We start from the raw sequence: 7240 nt of genomic DNA, 5'->3' as shown, positions 1-7240 counted from the left end.
AAGTAGCATAGAGTACAATATGTGAATGGGGGAGGGGATGAAGGTGATAGGTCGGGGGCAGTCGGAGGATGGAGTGGATAGGTGGAAAAGAAGACAGGCAGGTAGGACAAGTCAGGACAAGTCACGGGGACAGTGCTGAGCTGGAAGTTTGAAACTGGGATGAGGTGAGGGAAAGTGAAATGAGGAAACTGTTGAAGTCCATATTGATGCCCTGGGGTTGAAGTGTTGCGAGGCGGAAGATGAGGCATTCTTCCTCCAGGTGTCTGGTGGTGAGGGAGCGGCGGTGAAGGAGGCCCAGGACCTCCATGTCCTCAGCAGAGTGGGAGGAGGAGTTGAAATGTTGGGCCACAGGGCGGTGGGGGTGATTGATGCGGGTGTCCCGGAGATCTTCCCTAATGTGCTCTGCTAGGAGGTGTCCAGTCTCCCCAATGTAGAGGAGACCGCATCGGGAGCAATGGATACAATAAATGATAATAGTGATGCACAGATAAAACTTTGATGGATGTGGAAAGCTCCTTTAGGGCCTTGGATAGAGGTGAGGGAAGAGGTTTGGGCACAGGTTTTACAGTTCCTGCAGTGGCAGGGGAAAGTGCCAGGATGGGAGGGTGGGATTTTGGGGGCCGTGGACCTGACCAGGTAGTCATGGAGGAAACGGTCTTTGCGGAAGGCGGAGAGGGGTGGGGAGGGAAATATATCCCTGGTGGTAAGGTCTGTTTGGAAGTGGTGAAAATGTCGGCGAATGATTTGGTTTATGCGAAGGTTAGTGGGGTCGAAGGTGAGTACCAGGGGCGTTCTGTCCTTGTTACGGTTGGAGGGGTGGGGTCTGAGTGCAGAGGTGCGGGATGTGGACGAGATGCATTGGAGGGCATCTTTAACCACGCGGGAAGAGAAATTGCAGTCTCTAAAGAAGGAGGCCACCTGGTGTGTTCTGTGGTGGAACTGATCATCCTGGGAGCAGATACGGTGGAGGCGGAGGAATTGGGAATATGGGATGGCATTTTTACAAGAGATAGGGTGGGAAGAGCTGTAATCCAGGCAGCTGTGGTAGTCGGTGGGTTTGTAAAAAATGTCAGTGTCAAGTCGGTCATGATTAATGGCGATGGAGAGGTCTAGGAAGGGGAGGGTGGTGTCAGAGATGGTCCAGGTAAGTTTAAGGTCAGGGTGGAATGTGTTGGTGAAGTTGATGAATTGCTCAACCTCCTCGCAGGAGCACAAGGTGGCGCCAGTGCAGTCATCAATGTAGTGGACTGGGGAGTAATTACGGAAGATCGACTGTTCTATGTAGCCAACAAAGAGACAGGTATAGCTGGGGCCCATACGTGTTTCCATGGCTACCCCTTTGGTCTGGAAGAAGTGGGAGGATTCGAAGGAGAAATTGTTAAAGTGAGGACCAGTTCGGCCAAACGAATGAGAGTGTTGGTGGAAGGGTACTGTTGGGGATGTTGGGAGAGGAAAAAATGGAGGGCTTGGAGGCCCTGGTCATGGCGGATGGAGGTATAGAGGGAGTGGATATCCATGTTGAAGATGAGGCATTGGGAGCTGGGGAAACAGAAGTTTTGGAGGAGGTGGAGGGCGTGGGTGGTGTCTCAAACGTATGTGGGGAGTTCCTGGACTGGGGGGATAGGACAGTGTCATGGTAGGTAGAGATGAGTTTAGTGGGGCAGGAGCATGCTGAGACAATGGGTCGGCCAGAGTGGTCAGGCTTGTGGACCTTGGGAAGGAGGTAGAACCGCGCAGTGCGGGGTTCCTGGACTATGAGGTTGGAAGCTGTGGGTGGGAGATCTCCTGAGTTGATGAGGTTCTGTGTGGTCTGGGAGATGAAGGTTTGGTGATGGGGGTGGGGTAATGGTCGAGGGGGCAGTAAGAAGAGGTGTCCTCGAGTGGGCTTTTGGCTTCAGCAGTGTCAAGGTCAGTGCGCCAGACTAACACTGCGCCCCCTTTATCTGCTGGCAAAATGGTGAAGTTGGGATTGGAGCAGAGGGATTGGAGGGCTGCACGTTGTGAGGGTGAGAGGTTGGAGTGGGGGAGGGGGGTAGACAGGTTAAGGCAGCTAATGTCCCGGCGGCAGTTGGAAATGAAAGGTCGAGGGCAGGTAATAGGCCAGCACGGGGTGTCCAGGTGGATGCAGTGTGTTGGAGGTGGGTGAAGGGGTCCTTGGAATGTGGGCAGGAGTCCTGATTGTGAAAGTAATCTTGGACATGGAGGCAACGGAAGAATTGTTTGCCCAGATTATTTTTTCTTGAGTATTTTTGACAGTCAAGAATTCTTTTTTCCAATAAGCAAGTGTATTTTCCATCCATTTCTGATAATCAAATTCTGAACCATTTTCATTACCTGTAATCCATTTTGCACTCCCTGAAACATTAACTTTGTTTCTCCTTCCACAGATACCAGTGATTAATGCCAAAGCCCTGTTGCTTGTGGAGAGGGTGATGTTTGACTTTCTTGTGCAGCTGCAGTTTGTGTGGTGAAGGTGCTCCCACAATGTGGTTGGGTAAGAGACATTACAGAGTATTCATTACAGCAACAGTGATGATTTGAAGATAATGTCCAAATCAAGAACAGTTTGTAGTTTTATGATCATGCTTATAATTTCACAAAAATGTAATTGAGAACTTTAGAAATAAGGCCAGGGATGGAGATTTTAGGACAGGTGACCAAAAGCATTGCCAAAAAGCAGGCTTTGAGGGATTTCTTAAAGGTGAAAAGCAGACCTGAGGTTTTGTCTGTAAGTTCCAGACCATGTTGCTTTAGTAACTGTAGAATCAGCTACACAGTTGAAGTAATGAATTAACCAATCGTTGGGAGTCTCAAAGAAAATGGGTTGAGACCTCGATAAAGGATGTGTGGTGCAGGGAGCTAGGGATGATAACAGCCAGGAATCAAATCAAGAATGAGAATTTTAAATTGTTGTTGCTTATGAATAGGAGCCTTTTGACAGATCAACATGTTTGGGGAGAAGTGAGCACGTGGGCGATAGAGCTTTCATTTTTTCTTGAGATTACAGGGAGGTTGAATTTGGGAGGCTGGCCAGGAGTGTGTTTGGATAATTAAGTTTTGAGATGACACACGATGGATGAGAGTTTCAGTATATGAGCTGAGATGAGGGTGGAATCACCTTGATATAGTGGTGTTGGAGTGGGACTGGGCTGTTCCCCTCACCTCACCTCCGGGATTCAGCTGGTTGTCAGGTTGTGAATCAGGGCAGTAACACAATCGGGAGCTGAGTGGCCCTGGTGCAGCCTAAAATGAGTGTCGCTCAGCTGGCTGTTGCTGAGCAGCTGCTGTTTGATAGCCCTGTTGATGACATCTTCCATCACTTTACTGCTGATCGAGTGTGGACTGACAGAGGGAAGTTGCTTGAGTTGGATTTGCCCTGTGATTTTGTGTTGAATATCCCTGGGCAATGTTCCACATTGTCGGTCGATGCCAGTGCTGGAGCGGTACGTGACTTGGTGGGTGGCAAGTTCTGGAGCACAATCTATCAGTATTATTGCCAGACTGTTAGCAGGACCCATAGCCTTTACACTACTTAACCATTTCTCGATATTGTTCGAACTAAATTGAACTGGCTTAAAGCTCACATCTGTGACGTTAGGAACCACTGGAGAAGGCTGACGTGGATCATCCCACTTTGCATTTGGCTGAAAATTACTGCAAATGCTGTCATCTTGTCTTTTGCATGGATGTGTGAAACCCCTCCATCAGTAAGGGTGGGGATATCTGTGGTGCTTCCTGCAAAGAGTTGTTTAATTGTCCATTACCATTCACAACTGGGTGTGGCAAAACTGCAGAGCTCTGATCTGATCCATTGATTGTGGGATCACTTAGCTCAGTTGCTTGCTGCTGATGCTGTTTGATGTGCAGATAGTCCTGCTTGGTAGCTTCACCAGGTTGACACTTCATTTTTATGTCTGTCTGGTGCTGCTCATGGCATGCTGTCCTTTCCTGTCCATTGTGATGGGTGAGTGCAGGATTTACAAACCCATGAGATTACAGATTGTGCTGGAGTACAGTTCTGCTGCTGTTGTTATCCCACAGTGCCTCAGCGAGATCCAGTTTGAGTTCCTACATCTGTCCTATTTAGCACGGTGATAGTACCACTCGGCACAATGGAGGTTTTTCTCAACTTTAAGGTAAGGCTTTGTCTCCAAAAAGACTGTGGGATGGTCGGTCTTATCGATACTGTCATGGACAGATGTATTTGCTGCTGGTTGATTCATACTGATAAGATGTAGTATGTTTTTTCCCTCTTGCTGGTTCCGTTACCGCCTGCTGCAAACCCAGTTGAGCAGCTATGTCCTTGAGGACCCGACCAGCTCAGTCAGTAATCCTGCTGCTGAGCTACGCTTGGTAGAGGACATTCAAATCCTGTACCCAGAGTAGGCTTGTCACCATCTTATTGCCTCAGTGCTTCCTCCAAGTGTTGTTCAACGTGGAGGAGCACTGATTCATCAGCTGCGGGAGCACGGTACGTGGTAATTAGCAGGAGCCATGTGACTTCCTGGTGTCCAAAGTCAATGCTAAGTACTCCCAAGGCAAATGGTTCCTGTGTGTACACTACTGTGCCATCACCTCTGCCTGGTCTGTCCTGCTGGTGGGACAGGACATATCCAGAGATTTCAGGAGAAAGTGAAGACTGCAGATGCTGGAGATCAGAGTCGAGAGTGTGGTGCTGGAAAAGCACAGCAGGTCAGGCTGATGAAGGGCTTAGGCTCAAAACATCGATTCTCCTGCTCCTCAGATGCTGCCTGACCTGTTGTACTTCTCCATCATCACACTCTATCTAGGGATGGTTATTGTGGTGTCTGGCCATTATCTGTAAGGGGTTACTCTGTGAGTATGACTTTGTCAGGCTGTTCCTTGCCTAGTCTGTGAGACAGCTCGGCACAAAAAAACACAGATGTTAGTGAGCAGGATGTTGCAGAGTCGAGAGGGCTGATTCTGTGGTTGTATTTCCTAATGCCTTGTTAGATGCCGAGTGGTCCATCCAGTTTCATTCCTTTGTTGAGACTTTGCAGTGATTAATACAGTGGGTAGCTTGTTGGCCAACTGTCAGGTTGGCAGGATTTTTTTCGCCTTTGACAATGGTTCCATGGAGATCAGGAGATTCCTAATTCATTATTTTTTCTTGAATTCAGATTCTACCATCTGCCGAGCTGGGATTCGAACAAGGACTTCAGTTGTACATTTTAATATTCTGGATAAAAGTTAAATACATTAGGTTTGTTCATTCATTTTAAATATCACTAACCCTGGTTTTGCTTCTTTGTAAAACACTGTCCATCATCCTGTCTCCTTCATCCTTCCCTCCAACAACAAGAGCAAGGCGCACATTGAGTTTCTCTGTCACTAAGACTGAGACAATCTGATCAGCTGCCTCTGCTGCTTCTCTCCCTCCCACTAGGCCACCGAGACAAGCTGCCTCACATGGTGTTCCTGATTTTTGTCCCAAACTTACATCTTTCTCCAGTCTCTTGTCAAGCCTTATCAGAGCTCACCTTGATCTTTTACTAGTCTCGCTAAACTACAGACATTCCAACTCTGTTTCCTCCTCATCACTCCCACTCCCCAATTCACAGGTATTGTTCCTTGTTCTGTCTGTCTATCTTTTCTGGTTATGTCCTTCTCATCCATTCTGCCAAAAAAACTAATATTTGACCTCACCATCATTTGTAAATCCTGCTCCATCTCCACTCTCCCTTTCATTTCTGAATTCCTTGTATTTGGTGTCTCTCAAGGATCTATCCTTGGTCCCTCCTGTTTCTCACCTACACACTGCCAGGAAGTGACATTGTCCAAAAACACAGTGTGAGGTTTCACATGTACACTGACGATGTCCAGCTCTCCTTCCCCACCATCCCTCTCCATTGCTCCACTGTTGCTCAGTTACCAAACTGCTTATCACATTCCCACTACCCGATTAACTGCAATTTCCTCCAAAGAAACATTGTTACGGTTAAACCCATTACCTTCAGTTGCTATTACAAATTCCTTTCTCTTACTTCTGAGCCCCTCCCTCTCTCTGGGTGCAGTCTGAGATAGAACTAGACTCTTCACAACATTGCTGTCATATCTGTAACCCCACGGTGACCTTCTGATCAGACATCTATGCAATCACAAACACCAGGAATTCCAATCTCTAAAATGTTGCTTGTCTCCACCTCACCCTAGCTCCATTGCTACTGAAACCCCTTACCCATGTCAGTGTTACCTTAAACTTGATGAATCTGAAATGAACCCTTGATTTCGTGACTGACCCAGAATCTGTTAGCTTTCAGTGTTTCCTGCACAAATAACCCCCGATCCCTTTGTGGTGCAGCTTTCTACAGTTTCCACTATGTGAATAGCACTCCGTTCTCTTATTATCCCCTCCAAAATGACCGAGTTCACTTTTTCCCAAATTATACTCCATCTGACAACTTGTTGCCCCTTTCTCCTGTGCATCTCTCTCTCTTCACAATCCTCTTAGAACTTTACAGTTATGCCTTTTCCAGGAGTTCCCCCCCCCCCTCCCCATCCTTCTAAACATTTACTGGGAGCACTGGGCAGTGTGAAGCATGCAGAGTTGCTCTGTTTTTAGAGATACTGTATGGGAGGAGCTTGCTGCCCATTGGTCAGAATGGAGGCAACTTGCCCATCGAGCTGCATGAGCCTTTCACACCCCATGTCTTTTTTATGAAGCACAGCAGCAGCATGGAAGGAAAGAAAAGGAAGCAAATCCTGCTCTCCATATCTCACTGACTCTTGGAATATTCTGTCCCATGTGTCAAAGATCTGCCCTGTTCAATCACATGAAGTTCCAAGGTGGAAACTCCTAGAAACCCACATAAATTTCCACCTGAACTGACTGCTGACCTCCACAAGGGGTAATGTGTCCAGTCATCCTGGGCCAGGAGGAGGGGATGGTGCGAAGTTTCTAACCTGAACTGACAGTGATGGGTTTTATAAACTTGTATTACAGGATACTACAGGTGGACATTCAGATGGTAATCTCAGTCATTGTAACACCTAACTCTGATTGAATTCGTCAATTCATCAGGACCTGGATATTTACATTGTGAGTGAGTATTGTATTCCATCTGAATCCCGTTTGCTGCATAAACGTTCTCCTTTGAATCTTCCCAAACCTTTAATGTGTGTCCTGTAATCCTTGTATAATGAGCTGATGGGTGTAAGGTTTATTATTATAACGTGTAACTTTTCTAAACCCCTCTGTCACAGCTTCCCGCAATTGCCT

The 7240-nt window shown here is 47.2% G+C and overlaps 1 long non-coding RNA gene across 1 annotated transcript; it reads left to right on the top strand.

The window, feature by feature from the left end:
• The first annotated feature begins 2392 nt into the window (after positions 1–2392).
• On the top strand, positions 2393–7034 carry LOC140458993 (uncharacterized). Its single transcript, XR_011953802.1, has 3 exons — positions 2393–2494; positions 5142–5224; positions 6965–7034. It is a non-coding gene; the product is annotated as an uncharacterized lncRNA (long non-coding RNA).
• Positions 7035–7240: the final 206 nt, after the last annotated feature.

Source organism: Chiloscyllium punctatum, chromosome 34 (genome assembly GCF_047496795.1).
Source record: "Chiloscyllium punctatum isolate Juve2018m chromosome 34, sChiPun1.3, whole genome shotgun sequence".
NCBI lineage: Eukaryota > Metazoa > Chordata > Chondrichthyes > Orectolobiformes > Hemiscylliidae > Chiloscyllium > Chiloscyllium punctatum.
The sequence above is the reverse complement of the archived record's forward strand: the minus strand, read 5'-3'. Positions and strand labels throughout refer to the sequence as shown.